This window comes from Desmodus rotundus, chromosome 7 (assembly GCF_022682495.2).
Source record: "Desmodus rotundus isolate HL8 chromosome 7, HLdesRot8A.1, whole genome shotgun sequence".
Taxonomy (NCBI): Eukaryota; Metazoa; Chordata; class Mammalia; order Chiroptera; family Phyllostomidae; genus Desmodus; species Desmodus rotundus.
The window spans coordinates 15961324-15981756 of NC_071393.1; the positions used below are offsets into that span (position 1 = coordinate 15961324).

General features: G+C 49.5%; 1 protein-coding gene across 2 annotated transcripts in view; it reads left to right on the forward strand.

Moving 5' to 3' along the window:
- Positions 1-8205: 8205 nt before the first annotated feature.
- The window catches only part of AP1B1 (adaptor related protein complex 1 subunit beta 1), a 47151-nt gene continuing 34923 nt past the window's right edge, over positions 8206-20433 (forward strand). For both annotated transcript variants that reach the window (XM_045200775.2, XM_024566775.3), the window contains exon 1: positions 8206-8348. The gene's annotated coding sequence lies outside the window, so the exon portion shown is untranslated. The remainder of the gene's footprint in view (positions 8349-20433) is intronic.

Here is a 20433-nt window from a genome sequence, read left to right on the forward strand (position 1 = left end):
CATCTTCTGGCAACTTTATGAGATGGATACAGCTCCCCCTGTTTGACAGCTGAGGAAACTGAGGCTCAGGGAGATAAGTCAACCAGTCCAAGGTCACACCCAGAATTCTTGCAGCCAAAAATCTACTGCACTTACCAGGACACAGCCTAGGGACCTATTGGGATTGTTCCATAAAACAAGAGGTTTGATGTCCTCTGTTGACACTGGGTCCTTTTCCCTGTGAAGTGGGAATAACAAACCTCTTCTACTACTAGGTCAGCTGGACTTGGTAGCTATGCATGTGGGCTCTGGAGTCAGAGCCTGGATTCGAGTCCCAGCTCAGTCACTGCTTTGCTGTGTGACTTGGGTTGATTACTCAACTTCTCTGAGCTATGATTTTCTCACCTGTGAAATGGGCTGATAATATTGACCCTGCAGAGCAGTTGTAAGGTTAAACATGTGATGATTGATCACGTACATTTAGCACAGTGCCTGTCACTTGGAAGAGCACAGTAAATATATGGGGTGGTCCCATTGTCATTGTCATTGTTTTGGGCCCCAGCTGCCCCTTCCTGTGTCATGTTTTAACCTCAGCTTCCCCACCAGACATTAATATAACTGGGGCCCAGCCCCAGGCCTGTGGGGACCTGGAAGCCACTCCTGCCATCCACATGGCCAGTGGGCCCTGGCTGACCCACACTGCCCTGGCCTCTGAGTCACCCCCATGGCCAGAGACAGCGAGAGCTTTGCTGGGCAGACTCCCAAGGTGTGTTCCCGGTGACCTGATGAGGCCTCCTCACATTCTTGCCCTCAATATCCAAGCCTTCATTCTCTAGAAGGGCCCAGGTCCTCTGCAAGGTGCTGGGGAGCGTGGAGAACGAGACAGACATGGGGCCTGCACTCTGTCCGTTTCTGGCCCAAGAGTGAAACGGACACCCACACAAACCAGAAGTGTGCTGTCTCACGAACATATCTAACAACAGAGTTCAGCCCAGAGTTGAAGGTCAGGGTGGACACAGCCCCACTGGAGCCAGGTGGGGTCAGCGGCTTTACTTCCCAAGGCTTCTTGTCATACCTGCTTAGCTGCCATCTCCTCTTAGCCAGTCTTGGGTGTGTCCAGGCTGATTCCTGAGAAAGCGTTGCAGATGGGTCTGCCCGACCGGGTGTCCCTTTGGGAGGCTCCATCAGGATTCTGGGCCATGGCTGAGGCTGAGAGAGTAGGCATATTCCATGACATTGACCCTCTCGTGTCAGAATTTCCTCTCTGACCTCGCCTTCCCTACCTCCCACCTCCTCAGCTACCAAAGTTGCCCCCCACCACCACTACCACCGACCTTGTACATCTCATCTTCTCTCCTGCACCCACCTGTCACCTTCCTGCTCCTTAGTCCTGGCCTTTGGGAAGTTTCAGGTTGGCCTTTCCATCAGGGATACCCACAACGCTGCTGCTGAGGGGCCCATCACAGACTCCATGAATGTCCTCCTCAAAAACAGTGTCTGCGTGGTGCCAAGGCGAGCCAGGTTGGGGGCAAAGGGATCATCTGGCTTAGGGCTTCCTGGGTGAAGGATCAAGTAGAAGGCCAGGGTTGGGGGGACACCCGTGGGAGGTTACGAGGGGTTCCATTATCTAATGGATTTGGGAAGCTGGAAACAAGTCCCAGCAGGTAAGTGCCTTCCCACCTGAGATACCCAAGTGGTACTGTGGGTACTCCCACCCTGACCCAAGTTCAGGTTACTCCGTCGCCCCGGTGAGGCCTGGAATGTGGCTTCCACCCTGCCCTCCAGGCCTCTGGAGCATCTGCAGTATGTCCCTCGTGCTTCACATCCACATGCCATCCCCCCACCTGGACCCCGTGGCCTGGAGCTCTGCCCGCAGAACCAGCGCCTATGGGTGGGGAAGAACGAAGCTGAGGTTGGGCAGGTAAGCATATGATAGGGGGAGTGGGCTCCAGATACGGGGTCACCCCATGCGGGTGGAAGCCTATTTTTCCCCTCTTGGAGTTCACAGTCACAGCCACAACTATTTTCAGCATAGACATCCATGAATCACTTGACATTTTCACACTTTGGTTTTTGTCCACTTCTTCCAATGTGGCAGGTCAGGGGCAGGGGACTACTAGTACCTTCCCCTGTGTGCAGATGAGCAGAGGCTCAGGGAAGGCAAGCGGCCTGCCTGAAATCACACAGCCAGGCCGGGTCTTCTAGCTTCCGGGCCCAGCGGCAGTGAGCTGTAAGGCGTTCTCCTCCCACACCCCGGTGGCTTGGCTGGTGCCAGGGCGGGCAGCATCCTGGGGCTTTACCACCACCACGATGGCCCCGTCGGTTACTGGGGGCCCACCGCTAGGGAGGCACTGTGCCAATCACTCCACATTTGTCTACACAATAAATTCCTCCCAGCAACCGCCAAAGGGAGACGCTGCTCCCCTTTTACAGGAGGTGGAAAGGAGGCACCAGTAGGTGAGGACACTTGCCCAAGGTCACACAGCTAGAGCCAGCACGGCACCCCAAGTCCGCTTTCTCTTTTTAAAATTGAGCTGTAATTCATATGCCATAACATGCGCCAATGTAAAATGTAAAATTCAGCGGTTGGACTCAAGGTGGAAGAATAAGGAGGCTCCTCAGAGATGGCCCACTCGTCTCCTCCTTAGTGGTAGTGATGGTGTAGCTTTAACAGGAATGACAGCGGTGGTACTATCAATTGTGAAAGCTGAGAACAGGGCCAGTGGGGGGGGGGGAGGGCTTCACACACCAGGTAGGTGACTCACTCTTGCCAGCATCTACAGTAAACCTGTCCCTCCCTGTGAGGGAGGACCCTCTGTGAGGGTGGGGAGGAGGGGGCTGGGCAGGGGGTCAGCTTACATAATAAGAATCACACCTCGTTCACATTTGATAGTTATCTCATAGCAGCCTCAAAATAGCACCTTCCATGTAGCTCTCCTGTTTATTGTACAAATGAATAAAAGGAGGCCCAGAGAAGTGAAGTGACTTGCTCAGGGTCACGTAGCTACTAACTGAAACCTGGGTCTGCCCAGGGAGCCCTCTCTGCCTTCTTCAGGGAGCCTCCCCTGCCCCTGCTCCAGGCCCTCATCCCTGCCCTGTGCTTGGAGCTCCCAGATGGGGACTGGCATTCTCCCAGGAGGGCAGGTCTGGCACAGGGCCTGGCGTAGAGTCCACAAATGTTTGTCCAAAATAATGAGCAAATGAATGAAAAGTCCCCGGTTTGTTTTAAGCAGAGAGCACTGAGGCACCTCGTCTCCTCCTACGTCCTCTGATCCTCACACAAGATGCAGCAGATCACAGATCTTGTACATCCAGCTCCTTCGCTCGCTCATTCGTTCATCCAGCAGCCAGCATGTGAATGGGGCGATAGAGCCCTAATATGAATGCGGTTCCAGTTCGAGATGTGGGGGAGACTCGGAGCGGACCAGGCTGGCACAGGCCAGCTCAGGCCCTTCCTTGGAGGAAGTCAGAGGACGGAGGGGTGTTCCCTGGGGGCGAGCAAGGGGAGCTAAAGGCTGGTTAAGCGTGGACCTGGGGCTAGACAGTCCTGGGTTCAATCCTGCCTCTGTCACCTACCAGCTGAGAGGCTCCAGGGAGATGGTGTGTGGGAATCATGTGGCATGCATGGGGCATGGGGCACCCTCCTGTGGCTGAGGGCAAAGGAAGGAGGGCCACCATGGCTGATTCCAGAACAGCAAACACGGAGGGAAGTTGGTGACAAGGGCTCGGTCCTGTGGGGAACTCAGGGAAGATGGCAGCTCTGGAAGCCCTGAGGATAGGGCTGCCACTGGGGAGCTGGTCGTAGGGCTCTCCCTGGATTTAATGGAGAAGTGGGGTGTGAGCTGGGCCTTGCAGAGGGGCCTGAGGGAGTTTAGTGAGGAGCGAACAGGAAGCTCCTAGGGGCAGAGGCTGTCTGTGGGCCCACCAGGCAGGTCGCAGGGCAGGCATGGCAGAGGTTACTGGGCAGGTGAGGCTAGAATGTCTGTGAAGCCCCCCACCCCACCCCACATCCGCCCTGGCTGGGGGGCTGGGCAGGTACACGGCAGGTCCAATTGGGCAGCTGTGATGACCTGGCTCCTCTAGGGGAAACCTGAGCTGGTTGTGAAATTGGAGTTTTACACCCAAACAGCATTTCACTTCCGCTTCAGCAGGGATTTACCCGGAGGGTGGATAGCCGGGACTAGAGTTCAAATCCCAGCCACAGATAATAACACATTTAGTCTGGAACAAGGATTGATGTCTGCAGCGTGCTCCCTGCACACCAGGCATTGGGCACGACATCCCTTGGTCCTTGTGGCTGCCCTGTGGAGTAGACATCAGAGGAAACAGGCACAGAGAGGGCAAGTGACTCACTCAGAGTCACATAGAAGAAACGGCAAAACCTGAGTTCAAGCCCAGGGACCTGTGATTCTGGACTGTGCTCTTCCCAGCTGAACTAGCTCCCCCCAGCTCAGCTCTTTTCCAGCTGAATGAGCCTCTATAGCCTCACCTATGAAATGAGGATGACAACTGTACCACCCCCATGGGGATATCATGCAGATTAAGAGAGACAGTCCAATTAATTAAATGATTTGTGTGTGGAGACTGTCCCATGATGACTTTTTGGCAAATGGCACTGCCCTCCTCATTGCCACGCCGTCATCACCATTATTACTGGGAGGCAGCAAAGCCAGAGGGAGGCGGCAGAATTTTGTTCCAGTAAGACTGGTAATGGGTCCGTGAGAGCATTTGCAGCAGGGGGACATGGGGGCAGAGGAGGGGTCCCAGGCAGCCTCTAGGCCCCTCTGCCCTGGGGGCTGTGCCAGGCCGACCCTGGGTGGAAGGACTTGGAGCTGCCCAACCTCAGCAGGTGGGGAGCTGGTGTTGTTAGTGAGGCTGCCGAGAAAAGCAAACAAACATGGAGGGAAGTTGGTGACAATAGCTCAGTCCTGCCTCCTTCCAAAAAGGATCTGAGGCAACTTTTATGCAACATTTGTAACATCAAAACAACAAAAACGGCAAGCAAACAGAAACTGAAGGCGAGGAATAGAAATCACAGAAAAAGAAAAGTCACATAGAAGGGAGGTCGGGATGCTGTGGGGCTGCCGGTGTGACATTACATGCAAAGGGCAGAGTAGCAGTTAACGTCTCCAGTGGGCCCTCTAGTGGGCTGAGATGGAAAGAATTCTCATTTCAACATACATTTATTAAGCACCAGTGTGGACGGAGGGTGAGGATGGGCTCTGAGATTCTGTGTGTCAGAAAGAAAGCTGGCTTCCTGAAGGTTGCACAGTGCCAGCAGTAAGTTCTGGGTCCTTTCGTGACATCACAAATACTCCCAACAGTCCTCTGATTGCATGAAACCTCGTGAGGCAGGTCAGGGAGTGCAGGAAAAGCATGAGCCCTGCAGTTTCAGCCCTGGTCGTGACTCCCAGCTTGGCCCCTCGTCACCTTGTGAAGGTGGGAAAGTTCCTCAGCTTCTCAGAACCTCAGTGTGAGCATCTGTAAAGTATGGGTTATCGTAGTGCCCACCTTCTTGAGAATAGTGATAGATGTCAGGGGCATGCAATGGTGCTTGGTCCATGATGGGTTCAGAGTTCTTAGAAAGGAGAAACTGAAGCCTAAAGAGGTGGATGGGCCTGTCCAACATCAGCCAGCTCAATAGGGCAGGGTAGAAAATGAATAGGACTTGGGGGAAAGTTTGAAAACTTCCTCCTCCAACCAGGAGGTGAAATTATTCTTAGCAATGATAGGTTTGTTGGGAGAGAGGACTCTCCAGGTGGGTGTGGCCATCACTGGCTCTGTTCCACCCATCCTGGAGCAAGGTGCTCCTCCTGATTGTACCGCACACGCCCCAGGTATGACGGTTCTAGACACAGCTCTCAGGATTTAATGGTGACAGTGACTCAGGCAGTGCAGCCAACTAGGTTTGGTAGTGGGAATGGAGAGGAAAGTCCCCAAGAAGCCCCACTTCCCCTCTTCTGTCTCCTACTTTTGCAAGCTATAATTATCCAGCCTTTGGCAACTGTGCCTCCTCTTATTAGCATGATATTTTTAGCTTTCCTACCAGGCTGAGCTGTGAGAGAGGAGGCCCAGACCCACAGGGAAATCGGGGAGAAATCAGCTCTGCCCACTGGCCTAAGTTTTTTTTTTTATTTTTTTATCTTTACTTGGGGTCAGTTGTGGAATCAAATTGTTGGGAGACTTCAGTAAGCTAATATGTAGACAAGCCTAGCACAGTGCCTGGTTCAAAACTATTAGTAATAGTAACGTCATCCTTGACAGTTCAGGCTGAATGGCATCTCCTCCAGGAAGCCATCCCTGACTTTCCCAGGCTGCATTTGGTACCCAAGTCTCCTATGCATTCCTGGTCCTTCTGAGCTGTGTTATAATTGTCTCTTTATTGTCTCTCTCCCACACTCAACAGTGGCCTCAAGGAGAGATTGTACTACATCTTGATCCCTGCTGTACCCCCAATATGACTGGCTCAGGTAGGAGTGACAAATATGTATTTTAGGTGAATGAGTAGGACTTATGACAGTGTGTATCTTGGAGCTTGGAAACAGTCCCTCAGCTCTGCCACTCAGACACTCATTGACTTAAGCTCCTGGGGTTGCAGTTCGCCCCTACCCAGATAACATGGGGATGATGGGAAGAAGAAATGAGACCCCTCTACACACTGCCAGGCACACCCTGGGTGCTCCAGAAACATCCACTATTGTTCTGCAATTTCAGATTAAATGACCCCCACCCCCATACTTGTCCAGGCCTCCCCTGCTCCCTCCAACCCTGGGGGAGCTTTCGTTCCTTCTCTGGACTCCCATATCCTCAGTGCGTCCCCTATTACAGCAGCAATCCCATTTGTGTCTGCCGCTCTAGACGAACTATAGGTTCAGCAAGGGAAGGGTCTTTGCCTCACACAATACCCAGCCCAGGGCCTGGTTCAGAGTAGGGACTTAGGAAATGCTTTCTGAAGGACCCCGATGCCTGCTCCCTTGCCTTCCTGTCTCTGCAGTGTTGTCCCTGGACTACCTTTTCCTTTTGTCTCAGCCTATACAACTCTGTTCTCGTTGGGCAAGGCCTAGCACAAATGCCACCTTCCCCAGGATGTCCTTCCTGAGCAAACTGACACTGTGACTTCCGTCTTCCTGGCAGTCTTAAAGCCCTGACCTCTTCACTGGGCTTGCACCTTCAGGTTTGTTGATTTGTGTTGTTGAGTAATTCTTCTCTTTGCGTATTACATTCCCAGTGAAATTTTATTTTCCAGTGAAGCTGACGGTATTTGCCAACATTTATCATTAGAGAAACGTAGTTCCTCCAGAGAGCTGTGTTTAGCACATACATATAATGTTGATTTGTTTCTTGCCTACTTCAGAAAAGGATTTTAAAATGGAATAAAGCCTGTTAATTTAGTTAATAGTGTTGGACCAGTGGTAACTTCCTGTGTTTTTTTTTTTAAGAAAGGTTTTATTTATTTATTTTTAGAGAATGGGGAAAGGAGAGAGGAGAACACCAATGACTTTGAACCTGTAACCCAGGCCTGTGTCCTGACTTGGAATCAACTGGTGACCTTTTGCTTTGCAGGAGGACGCTCAACCAACTGAGCCACGCCAGTCAGGGCCCCAGTAAAACATTTTTAAAGAGTAGCAATGAAATAATGTTTTAAAGGGGATGATCGGAAATTATCTATAAGGAGAAAGTTAATAGTCCCAGAGTCAGGAGTGAGGTAACTTTAGGAATTGAGGTCCTGGCAGACCCAATCAAAGGGGAAATGGGACATTATGAAGTTCTCCTTAGATAAAAGTTACTCGGGAGGTCCGATATTAGCTCCTACTACGTGGAATTCCCAAAGGTCTGCAGTTCAAGGCAGTGAGCACTGGACTAGACTTGCAGCTCTAGTTTTGACTTTCATTCATAAGGTAAGTGGTCTTGAGAAAACCCTGACCCTCTCAGAGACTCAGTTTTTCCGTCTGTAAAAGAGAAGGAAGAGATGGACCTCAAAGCATCCACGACCTTTTCCACCCACGTTAATTACTTAGCGGCTAGCTGGTTAATTTTTCTAAACACTCTACGGGACACAGCGGCGAAGCAGAGCTGCGGCTTAGAAGGAGTTAATCCCCGCTGGCCCCGCCCTCCTGGCTCTGCCCTCTCTTAGCCCCGCCCCGCGGGCACCACCGCCCTCCCGGGTTGCACCTTTGACCCCGCCCCCAGGCCGTGCGTCCACCGGAAGTGCCCACGCGCAGGCAGCTCACTTCCGCCTGGCAGGTGACAGCCGCGGGTCTCCGAGCTAGCCGGCGGCACTGTCGCACCGGGAGAGCGGGAGGACGAGGCGGACATTTTGGTGCCCAGCCGAGCCGCGCCGTGGCGCCAGGAGCCGTTCGGACCTACGGGTGAGGAAGCAGGGAGTCCGGCGAGGCTGGAGAAGACGTAGGGCAGGGAGCGGGGGTCTGTCTGAGATGAGGGGTTTGCAGGGTCAAAGGTCATGGAGAGGACGGGGCGCGAGAGGGCGGAGAGTGTCTTCCCGGACCCCGAAGAGGCGGCGGGACCACACGTTCATTCATTCACGCCCACTTGCCCGCGGGCTTACGCCCCGGCTTCCCCAGTCCTGCAGCCCCTCCTGGGGCGCCCTCTGGGACAGACTCCTAGCCTTAGGCCTCGAGGAGCTTGCGCTTGGCCAAAGGGGAGACTCCTCTTCGCATGGTTTTCCCCCTCAGACTCACCCCTGCGGACATCCTGGGGCCTCCTGGTCGTTCAGGACCTTATCTCTTTGCCAAGGTTGGAAAGAATTTTTAAAAAATTCAAGAAACGGCCACCTGCTCCGAGGTAGATTTGGATTCTGTCTATCCCTTGTGTGCATCAGGACCAAGTTAACTGGGGACACCTGTAATAATGCTGAAACTACTGATACAAATACTCAGTCGTGGTTATTGAGCCCCTGCTGTGTACCAGGTACAGTGCTAAACGCTTTACTTACAGTGCTGCATTGAAACTTCACAACAACCCTGTGAGGTAGCTCCTGCTGTTATCCCCGTTTTGTCAGTGAGTAAACTGAGGCACAGAGAGGTTGAATCACAACGTGTAAGGGCAATCGGGTAGTATAGACAGAGCCAGGGCTCCTGCCCCGGCTTTCAGGGACCTGCAGAGTGCAGAGACACAAGAGAAGCTGGAGGAAGGTTGGCGTGTAGGTGCTATGTCATATCTTTAGCTGCCGTTACGTTTATTTGCATCTAGGCAAACATGTAGCCCTGTTGCTTCTCATCTAACCTTCTCAAGGGGCGTTTGATTCACTTTCATTAGGACGAAACAATTTTGCAGGCTATTCCTGTAAGCGATTACCTTTCGGGGCAGAGGGGAAGTTTTTCCTGACTGTTGGGAAGTGTGAGACACACAACAGGCCATCCATGAAACTAATTTAAGGCTACTCAGAACCTTTCTTGAGATTGATTGTGCTGCATTCCTTTTGGAATAAAGAGGAAGGACATGACCCTTGGGGATCCTTTGGCCCTCGTTCTGGAAGAGCATTCGCAAAGGAAGGGTCTGCGTCTCTCTGAGAAAAGTGCGGGCCCTGTGACTTCCTGGCTGGGAGAGCACGTCTTGCCTGGGAGCGGTGAGGTGGCCCAGAACTAGGGTTCGCGAGCCTGAGCCTTATTCCTGTGCAGGCATTCGCTTGCTGCAGTTCTACCTCAGTTTCCCTGAGCAGCACGAGAATGACCTGCGGCTTTCCTACCCACTCCCCGGGGGGTTACGAGACTTAATGAACCCATGAAGGTTTCCACATGCTTCTGAAGTAAGTTGTGATATAGGTATTAATGGAGTACCTTTTTTTTAACTCTGTGATCTGTTTTCCTAGTTCCACTGAATTCACGGAAACTTAATGTTGTCATCTTTAAAATTTTTTTTTTATTTATCGATTGATTGTAGACCGAGAGGAAAGGAGAAAGAGAGAGAAACATCGACCTGCCGTTCCCCCCATTCATGCATTCAGTGGTTGATTCTTTTATGTGCCCTGGCCAGGGATCGAACCCCCAACCTTGGCGTATCGGGACAACGCTCCGACCAGTGAGCTATCCTGCCAGGGCTTAATATTGTCACCTTAGCCCCTTCCTTGCAAGAGAGGATTTGAGAAGAAGTGACTTGTCACAGATGGTAGGAACATGAGCAGAGTTCAGAGTATCTGACTCCCTGTCCTGAGTTGAGCCCACTGGGCTCCTCTTACCTCTTAAAAACTGTCGTGAAGAGCAGCTTCACTAGTTCTCAAAGAATCAAATCCCTTAGAGGTTACGCAGAGATTATCTGTTGAGTGTGGGTTGAGCAGAGGCTTCATCGTGAGAGGCTTGAAAGGCTCATGGGTATAATGGAAAAAGCACTCCTGACTCCCCATCAGTCAGCCCTGGACAACTCATTTAGGCTGGGCCTCCTTTACCTGAGCCCTAAAATAATACCGGTCACTACCCTTCTTCCCTGCCCCCAGCACTGGTGTGCGCCGGGGGTTAGAGGAGGCAGTGCGTCCAGAGCCTGTTATTATTGTGGTGGGTGCCTTCGCCCTAGGCAGTTGGTGCCAGCTGGGAGCCTGTGTCTGAGGAAAGCTGTCACCCCTGGTTTGTGGGGTATCGCTTCCTTCTGCAAACAGACCTCTCTATACACAGGACTTCTCCCACCCTTCTGGTTTCACTTCCTAAAAGTGTTCCAGAACAAGCTCAGTTCATTGGTCCAGCTGCCTTTGGGCTTGGACTTCCATCTTTTTCTAGTCATCTTCTGAAACCGTTGGATGTCTTGACCTCTCACATCCTGGAAAATGCCCTGCCTGGCACCAGAGAGGGTAATCCAGGCAGATGATCAGCAAGCGCAGAGGCGGGGAAGAGCTTGGCAGTTAGAGGAACAGAGAAGAAGGCCTGCGGGCCAGGAGGGGTATAGGCAAGGGAAGGGCCTAACCGTGCTCACATCACACCCTGTGTCAGAGACCCCTCCGCAGACCTCCCGCAGCACCTGTCGCCCCACCTCCCTTAGCTCCGGTCACTCTGAGCTGGTGCTGTGGGAGCAACGGATGGGAGTCTGGCCTCACGGAAGGAGGTGGCCTAAGCATTTCTCCCACTGGAAATGTTGCCACCTCATCATCTACACTTTGCCCTCTCTTTTCTCTCTTATCATTTATGTACTTATCTTACATTTATTGGCTGTAAATGTAAGACGGAGTCTGGCATTTTCAATTTTGATTTTGTCAAAATAGCTTGATAGCCAGAGCAGAGGTAGCTCTGACCCCAGCAGACACTGTGGAGGGACACTGGGAAGCTGCTCCCTAACTCAGGCCAGTTTACAAAGCATGAAATGTCCCCAACAGGGGAGTTGCGCCCCAGTCATGCAAATATTTATTGAGTACCTACTCTTTGCCAGGTACCAATCTAGGAGCTAGGAATGCAGTCGTAAACAAAATGGACAAAATCCTTGTCCTCGTGGAATTTATATTATGGAGGGAGAAAAAAATAGACAATGTAAGTACATTTTATCGTATGTTAGTGATACAGACTTTGAAGAAAAGCAAAAGGAGGAAAAAGGATAGGAAAGTGGGGTGGATTGGCAGGGAATGTGTACAATTTTATTTTTTAATTATATTTTATTGACTATGCTATTATAATTGTCCCAATTTTTCCCCCTTGGCCCTCCTTCCCCCAGCACCCCCCACTCCTTCAGGCCATCCCCACGTCATTGTTCATGTCCATGGGTCCTGCATAAAGTTCTCCGGCTGCTCCATTTCCTGTACTGTACTGTACATCCTGGCAATTCTGTAACTACCTGTTTGCACTACTTAATCCCCTCACCTCTTCACCCATTTCCCTACACTCCCCTCCCATCTGGCAACCACCAAAACACTCTCTGTATCCATGATTCTGTCTCTCTTCCTATTTGCTTAGTTCGTTTTTTAGATTCAATTGTTGGGAATGTGTATAATTTTAAATGAAGTGGTCAGAGAGGCCTCAGTGGAAAGATGACATTTGAGCCAAGACTTAAAAGAAGTGAGGGACTAAGCCATGAGGCTATTTGGAGAAAGAGTCTCCCTCCTAACCTGAACCATGCACGCAAAGGCCCTGAGGTAGAAACATGCCTGTTTTGTACAAGGGTCAGCAAAGGGGCCAGTGTGGCTGGAACTGAGGGAGTGATGGGGAGGACAGGGGAGAAGAGTTCAAAGATGGGAGGGTGTGTGTGAGAGAGACAGAAGGGGGTGTACGTCTCATACAGGGCCTTATAAGCCGTGAGGCCATGTAGGGACTTTGGCTCTTACTCGGAGTGAGATGGGGAGGGTTTCTAGCAGAGGGGTGCCACTGTCTGACTTAGACTATAACAGGGTCGTTCTGCCTGTCGCTGAGGTGGGTTGTAGGGGGCAGTGCACAGGCAGCTTTGTAGCAGTGCCAATGGGAGATGGTAGTGACCTGTGGCCTGGTGGGAGTGAGGGAGCTGGCGAGAAGCTGTTTCATGGATTCTGGACTCATTCTGAAAGTACCTGATAGGATTTGCTGATAGACTAGATATGGGATGTGAAAGAGAGGGAGTGTGTTGTCGAGGGCCACTGAGGTTTTTGGCCTGAGAACCTGTTAAAGATGATGTTGGCAGTGACTAGGTAATGCAGACTGCAGGATGAGCCCTGTGCGGGGAGGGAGGAAGCGGGAGGTCACTTTCTATCATGTTAAGTTTGAGCTGCCTATCAGCCATGTAGACATTCAGGTTCAAATATTAATTAGGCAGTCTGGCTGTGTGAGCTGCTAGCTCAGGGAGAGGTTGGGCCTGGGGATGTAAAGCTGTGAATGTCAGCACGTAGAAGATACGCACAGCCCTGCCACTGGCTGAGTCACCAAAGAGGTGGTGTAGACGGAGAAGGGAAGAGGTGCCAGGCCAGAGCCCTGGAGTACTCCAAAGTTGAAGGAGACAGAGAGGAGGAGGAGCAGACATTGGGGTAGGAGGTAAAGCAGAGAGCATGGGGTCTGAGAGCAGAAAGTTTATCAAGGAGGAGGGAGCTATCTGCAGTGTCAAACGCTAGTCACTGTGAGACTTACTAAACAGGACCGCTGCATCTGCTGCTGGCAGGTCCGACGAAGTCTGGCATCAAAGACCATCGTTGAATCTCATCCTTCCTTGCCTTCAGCCAAGCGGGGGCTTTCACAGACCCCTGAACCTGCGTGCTTGTTTTGGCCTTGGATAAGGCACTCCTCTCTGTCTCTCTAATTCCTCCTTTTTAAATGGGCTCTCTTTTAAAGGAAGGAGCTATAAATCGCTTAGCACAGAGCCTGCACCCCAGCCAGTGTTGCTGGTGGTTTAGTTTTTCTCCCCGTTAGGCTGGCATCTTGTGGGTCTTCTCCATGTCAGCCTCACCCCCCTCTTTCCAAATCTGACCCATCTTTTCATATTTAGGCAAGCCCTTCATCTAAGGTGGCTTCTGTTGATGCTGCACCAGCTTCAGACACCTCCTCCTCTGAGCATTGGTGACAAATACCAGGGAGGCATGAACACTGTGCTCTTCACCTGCATTTTTTTGCCTGGCCTCTGGATCTCAGAACTAGGCTGAAAGGACTGTTCTCTGTCTGCTGTGTGCATTCGCCTGTGTGGAGCACAGCTTCCATCTCAGAGCTGATGGTGCTCCCTATACACCATTACACATGCTGGACGGATGGCTGCAGACCCTGGCAGGTCTTCAGAAAGCGTTTCTGTGTATAGGTGGGAACTGAGATGTTCAGCTCTGTTCTGTCGTCTTTGGCCTCCTTGTCTTGATTAGCTTTGTTGTTCAGAAGAAGCCCTTGTTACTTTTTTTCTCAAGTCCAGAGGAACTTTTCTTTTTCCTTTTTTTTTTCCCCTTCAAATTATAAGAGAAAGTTTACTTAGAAAGCTACAGAGGTAGTGGAAGTGAGCCAGCTGCTGCGTAGGCTCAGGAAACAAGGTACAGAGGCAAAAGAAGGGCCCTTGGAGTTTAGGAGAGAGAAGGGTGAAGGTGATGCGCCTGGGGGCAAGAAGAGGGGATGGAGAAGGGGCGGGCGTGCTCCAGAGAGGGAGAGGACCGGCTTCTCCTTTTCTTGACAGCAGATCTTTCCACCATTACTGCTCGTGGATAGTTGAGAACTGGCGCCGATTCTAAAATTAGGTTCTAGAGACTCAGCGCTGATACAGAAACATTTACATGTGGCATTTGTCTGCCTCCAGTTCCCTTATCATTTGAGGCTTTAATTGCCAGCGGGTCTCAGGAGACTGATTTTGACCAGTCAATTTTCATCCAAATCCCAGGAGGCCCATGCCTTGGCAAGCTCATCCAGACAGACTTTCTCTAGGCACGTTACCAAACTTGACGTTTCTACTGGCCAAACTGGACGGACTGGTCCTAAAATAACCTGTCATTCAACATTTAAGGGACTCTGCAGGGATGTGTGGCAACATATTTTACATACCTTATAGCCTGGAGTGTGTGAGTTTCTGCCAGGGCTTCATTCAGAGAGGAGGAATGGGCCATGTGGGACCTCATTATGGGGAAAGGGTAGAGAGTGTTGGCACTACCATTTTCTAGCTGTGTGACTCCAGAAGGATGCCATGACCTCTCTGGGCTTCAGTTTCCTCATCTGTAAACTTGTGGTTTTATCAATACTCTTTACATAGCGTCCAGCCCATGATGCTCGTCTGTTTGCCGTTACTACTACCACTGCACCTTTGCTCTGAGTTTTATGCCACGCCTGAAGAAGAACAGCTTATGTTCTCATAGTTATTGAGCCAACTTGAAAGAGCCTGTCTGTCTGAGTTTGGTGACTACATTGTCTCCGAGAATAAGCCTGAAATCTGGTTTCTTTACTGCTGGCTCACCTTTTAATTTTCAAGGTGGCCTTACCTGTTTTCCCGTCCGTAAAGTGACCTTGAGTACTTACCTGTGAGGACCTTTTTCTGTTTAAAAGGGAACTATCAAACCAGCGGGAAGTGGTGAGTAGAATCATCTTCTCTATTGAAATCGCAGCTTCACAGGGGCCGGGGCAGAATCCAGAGCATGACACAGAACAGGGAAGTATTTGTGGAGTCAGTCAACCTCTGCACTTGAAACAGAACTGAAATGGCCAAACATGGGGCATAATCAAAGTTTGCCTTTTCTGTTCCAAATGAGGAAACAGTGGCCACACCCTAGCCCATTTTATTCTCTCTTCCTAGTTTAGTCTCGACTGTCTTTGAGCTAACACGTGCCTTGGAACAGGTTTCTGAACAGGTATTCATCAGGCAAGGGTTTAACTGTGACAGTCGTCAACACTGAAGTTGGAAGCCACCAACACAGACTTTCAGGGATCTGTTTTCCCTGCCTGAATATCCTTGAATTCAAAGATGGTCTTGGCCGCTGGATCAGACCTTGCCAAATACCTCTTTCCCCTTTCCCTTTCCTAACAATCTCCCGCTGATCTCACGGTACCAGGTGTCTCCCTTGTGAATTTGCTGCCCACTCCCCGAGCATGCAGTGTGCCATGCTCCTGCTGCCAGCCTCACGGCTCTCGTCCGATCGCAGAGCATGGACTGTCCCACCGTGAATCCCTGCTGGGAGACTGGGCTAGCCCTTGTCCTAGTCGCTGGTTGGCCATTTGGGGAATTGCTTGGCTTGTTACTGTTTTCCTTCCTGCTGGAGACCTAGTAAGGTTTGCTGGCCCTGGCTGCATTCTGAAATTTTCTCTTTTGTCCTCTTGGAAACCTCTTTTGTCATGCTTCGAACATGATCATGCTTCATTTCCGGGAGGAACACTCATCGGTGAGGAAGTGGGTTTGTCATAGACTGTGAGGTGTGGAAGGAACTTTATCTGTCATGGAACTGACTGGATTTCAAACTCTGTCCCATGGAACCATGGTTTGTCTGAAGGGTCCCCAGTGAGGAAGGGGAGAGTGGAATGAGCCAGGCTAACAGTTTAAAAGTGAGGAGGGGCTTGACAAACCATTAGTCTTGTTGAATTCTCTTGCTTGATAATTGGTAGAGGTAAGGCCCAGGATGGAGGGATTTGCCCAGGATCACACAGCTATTGGTAGCAAAGCCAGATTTCCTGGCAGCCATGTTAGCCCTGGGCCAGCCTTGCCATGTTTGTTGAAAGTCAACTGCAAAACCTTATGCTCCTGGTCTGCCCAGTCATCGCTGTCTGACGCTCATCAGGGAGTCCTCTTGTCTTGATCTATTGTGGGCCCTTCGTTTTACATCTTCTCTGAGAACCTGTGTTTTCATTCATTTTGGTGAGCTCCTGGAATGTGCCAGCATAGTGCCAGTCCCTGGGTTGACAGCATTAGACAGGACAGACCTCAAGTTAGAGTCACAGGGGGAGGGCTGTGGAGAAGTCCACAGTGATTGAGTCGAGTGCTGGGGAGGAGGCCTCTGCCCTCTGGGTCCAGAGAAGGCTCCTCTGGTGCAGCAGCGTTTGAGCTGAGACTGCAGGGGGAGCACAGGGAGCAGTGTTGTGGGTAGACGTACCCTTGTTTTCTAAACTGGATTGTGCTTAGGAGAGGTGATACAGGCACAGGATCTAAAACTCCCAAGATAGAAAAAAGTGAATGTGGAATGGTCAGTCTCTCAGCCATCCCTTGGTAATCCAGCTTCCTTTCTGGAGGAAACCACTGTTAACTTTTTTTTGTTTAGCCTTTTAAGGAAGCCGATGCATTTGCAAACACAGTATTTATGTTTTACTAATATTCATATTTTTCTTTTTTTAATAGAAATGGTAGTATCTACCTATACTTTTGCATCTTGCTTTTTTCCACTTACTATCTGGGAGAGTGCTGTATGCAACCACAAGCAGAACTGCCTTGTTCTTTTTGTTGGTTGCATAGTATTCCATATGTGTATAGGCTGTGCCATAATTTTTAAACCCGTCCTCTATGGAAGGATATTTAAGGTGTTTACAAGATTTTGCTCTTACAAAGGACAGTACACAAATGACTGTGTCTGCATAGTTTTGTACCTATAGCATAAATTGCTAGAAGCAGAATTGCGGGGTCAAAGGCTTTGCAATGGTGATAGCTATTGCCAAATTGCGCTAGGGATTGTAGCAATTTAGACTCTCACTAGCATCATAGGAAGGTTTCTATTTCCCCACATCATCACCAACATGGAGTGTTATCAGGCTTTTGGGTCTTTACCCATCCCGTAGCAGAAGGATGGTATTTCATTATAGTTTCCATGTCCATTTCTCTTATTATAAGTAAGCATAATTGTACTTCATTTCTGTGAACAAGCCACATTCTTTGCCATTCTTCTGTTTGTAGTCACTTTATGTACATTAAGGAAAATAGACTTTTGTCTGTGATGTGATGCAATTTTTGTGTGTGTTTATCATGTCTTTTTTTTAATTATGTTTTTGGCCATGCAGGAAAGCGTGATTTTTTATGTAATTGAATTCATAGATCTTTTAAGACTTCTTGATTTTATGTCATACTCAGAAAGCCTTTACTTCCTCTGGGTTTTACAGTGTTTTGCTTTTCTTCTCCAGCATTGGGTTTTTTTGTGGGGTTTTTTTTTTTTAATTAAAAAACAATTAATGTCTGGCCCTGGCTGGTGTGGCTCAGTGGATTGAGTGCTGGCCCGTGACCCAAAGGGTCTCCAGTTCAATTCCCAGTCAGGGCACATGCCTGGGTTGCAGGCCAGGTCCCCAGTGGGGGGCGTATGAGAGGCAACCAATCAATGTCTCTCACATGTTGATGTTTCTCTCCCTCTCTTTGCTTTCCCTTCCTCTCTCTAAAAATGAATAAATAAAATCACTAAAAAAATTAATGTCTGTATAATTTACATTAAGTGAAATGTTCATCTCTTAAGTGTACAGTTTGGTCAGTATCTGCGTCCAGATACACACAGTGTCTGTCACCCCTAGAGTTTGTTAAAATTAATTAATGTATTTTTAATCCTCACCTGAGGACATTTTTTCATTACTTATTTTTAGAGAGAGAGGAAGGGAGAAAGGAAAGGAGAGAGAGAAACATTGATATGAGAGAGAAGCCTCGGTTGGTTGCCTTCCATACGTGCCTATGTATGTGCCCTAACTGGGAGTTGAACCTGTGACCTTTTGGTTATGGGATGACACTCCTACTAACTGAGCCACACTGGCCAGGGCACCACTAGAATCCTTTAGGGCCCCCTTCAAGTCAGTCTTTTCCGTCTAGAAGCATCCACCGATCCAACTTCTACCACCGAAGATTAGTTTTGCCTCTACTTCGTATTTGAGAATTTCATGTAAATGGAACCCCACAGTATTTACAGTGTTTGTGATTAGATTCTTTATGTTCCTATGCTTTCATTCTCACGGTACCCCACCAGGAGAGCAGCAGGTGGTGATGTCCGTATTTTCCAGAGGGGAAGTTGAATTATGGAAAAGTCAGTTGTAACTTAAGTTCGGTACTCTCTTTAAAAATTATTAATTGTTATTATTAGCAATTTTGAGACCTGGAGAAAAGTTGAAATATATTTAGTACTCATTTTCTTAATGCACTTTTTATAGATTTAAATTCATTTCATTAGCTTCAAACACAGAAAAGATATTCTTTATCTCTGGCTCATAAACTTACATTTAGATATGCAAAAACTTCCTTTTTTATTAAATTTAACCCTAACTCCAGTGACTGAAATCCAAAAACAATCCAAAGTCTTTAACTGGGAATGTTTTTATGAGTTTTCCCCCCTCTCCTTTTCTTCCTTAGGACCTCATCTTTTACACTCAGATCCCATTACATGGGTCCGTGACTGCTGTGTCAGTGATTCTCAGCAAGGCCTTCTTTATAACTCCAGAAAACATAAAACTCCTCTATTTCAGATTTATTTCTCATTTCCTGTTTTTTTAAGCCTAGTGGCAGGAGGAAGCAGGCATGTCAAAATGATTATTTTTCAAAAGTGAGATTAACGGGAACTGGTCCGCAACTGTAGCATCAAAGTCGCCTTCCAAGGATGGCTGTGGGAAGGCAGACTTAAGGCCAGGGCAGCAGCAGTGGCTCCTGAGAGGCAAAACCAGGCCTTCCAGGTGTGCTCCTCTTTTAATTTGGACCGTGCCATCCCTTGAGCCATTCCTTGGCCTGTGCGTGCAGCAGAGAGGGGTATTCCGTCCCAGAATGCTGTCTTCTTAGCCAAAGTGATACATTACACTGGCCAGAGCAGTTTCCCAACCAAATATTCCTTCCAGTCACTGTTTTTGAATGCACCCTGCCAGTTTCAAAGATGGAATCCAAACCCTCAGCTTTTTCTTGCCCCAGTGGTCTGCCTACTCTCAACTGTGGCTCAAGTACCCAGTCACATTCATCCAAGAACAAGGTCTTAGCCCCTTTGGCCTCCATTGGTAGGGGTGTGCTGTATGGCCACAGCTGAGCAGTGCCCGCACAGTCCTTCCTGTGGCATCTGCAAGTCTGAGCTCCTGTGGACTGAATCGTAGGGTTTTCCGTGTTCCTGCAGAGAGAATGAAATTCTCTCTTGCACTGACATCCAGGAGGCAACTGCGGGGACAGGACACAAGGAGACGGTCACCCTGGGTAGATGGACAGCGGCAGGTGATCTTTTCCAGTGAGGTGAGGGTTTGAAGTCTGTGTGGAGTGGCTTTGCAGAAGCGTTTCCCTTCTCCCCACCTCCTCATTCTCCTCTACTTTAATTTCCTGTATATAACACAAATTCAGAGGGATACAGTTTCTGCATCACCAGTCCCACTGGGCCCTCTGCAGAGGGATATGCGAAATAGATGCTGCAGAGAAGAGGCAGCCAGCGCACTGCGTGGCAGTTTAGGCTCGTGCGGACATAGTTGCTCCGCGCTCGTGCCAGGAAGAGCATCATCAAAGGCTCAACATATAGGGGTATCAGCAGCTGTGGTGGTTTGACTTGACAGACCACAGTTCTTTTGCTTTTTTTTAATCCCTCAATTTCTCACTCTTTTCCGCACCTGGGTGGTGACCTACAACGTAGATTCGGCACCAGCAGGTTATGTTCTGGGAACTTAGTACCCCCGGGTTTTGTGTTGTGCCTGCAGGTCAGGGGCAGGTCCCCAGCAGCCTCCTCTGCTGGAGAAGGAAGAATTTCTGGGCAGTGCCGAAATAAACATCTGAGGTAGTTTTTGCTTTGTTCACTTTGATTTCCTTCTAGATTTAATGTTTGGAGGGGTTTGTATGTTACTTTCTGTGATTTCTTTGGCCTGTGGTTTTTAGCCCCTTTTGCCTGCATTGGTTCCTCTTTTTAAACTAAAGTGAACCCTGAGAAACAGGGTATGCTTCTGTTTTGGATGCCTCTGCTGGTTCTGCTCGCAAGTCTGGGACTTCTGAAGCCACGCAGCCCTTTAGTTGAAGATAATCTCATTATCTTGTTTACCTGCTCATTCTCAGAGCTCCAGAAGGAATCTCTAGGTTGATGAGGTTTCTCTGAGAAAATGACTTTAGGGGTGCTCAAAAGAAAGTTGTTTTTAATGTAAGTAAACTCCTGTAAGAAACAAATGCCAAATAGTTGCATAACAGAGCTGTCAGAAGCAGTCT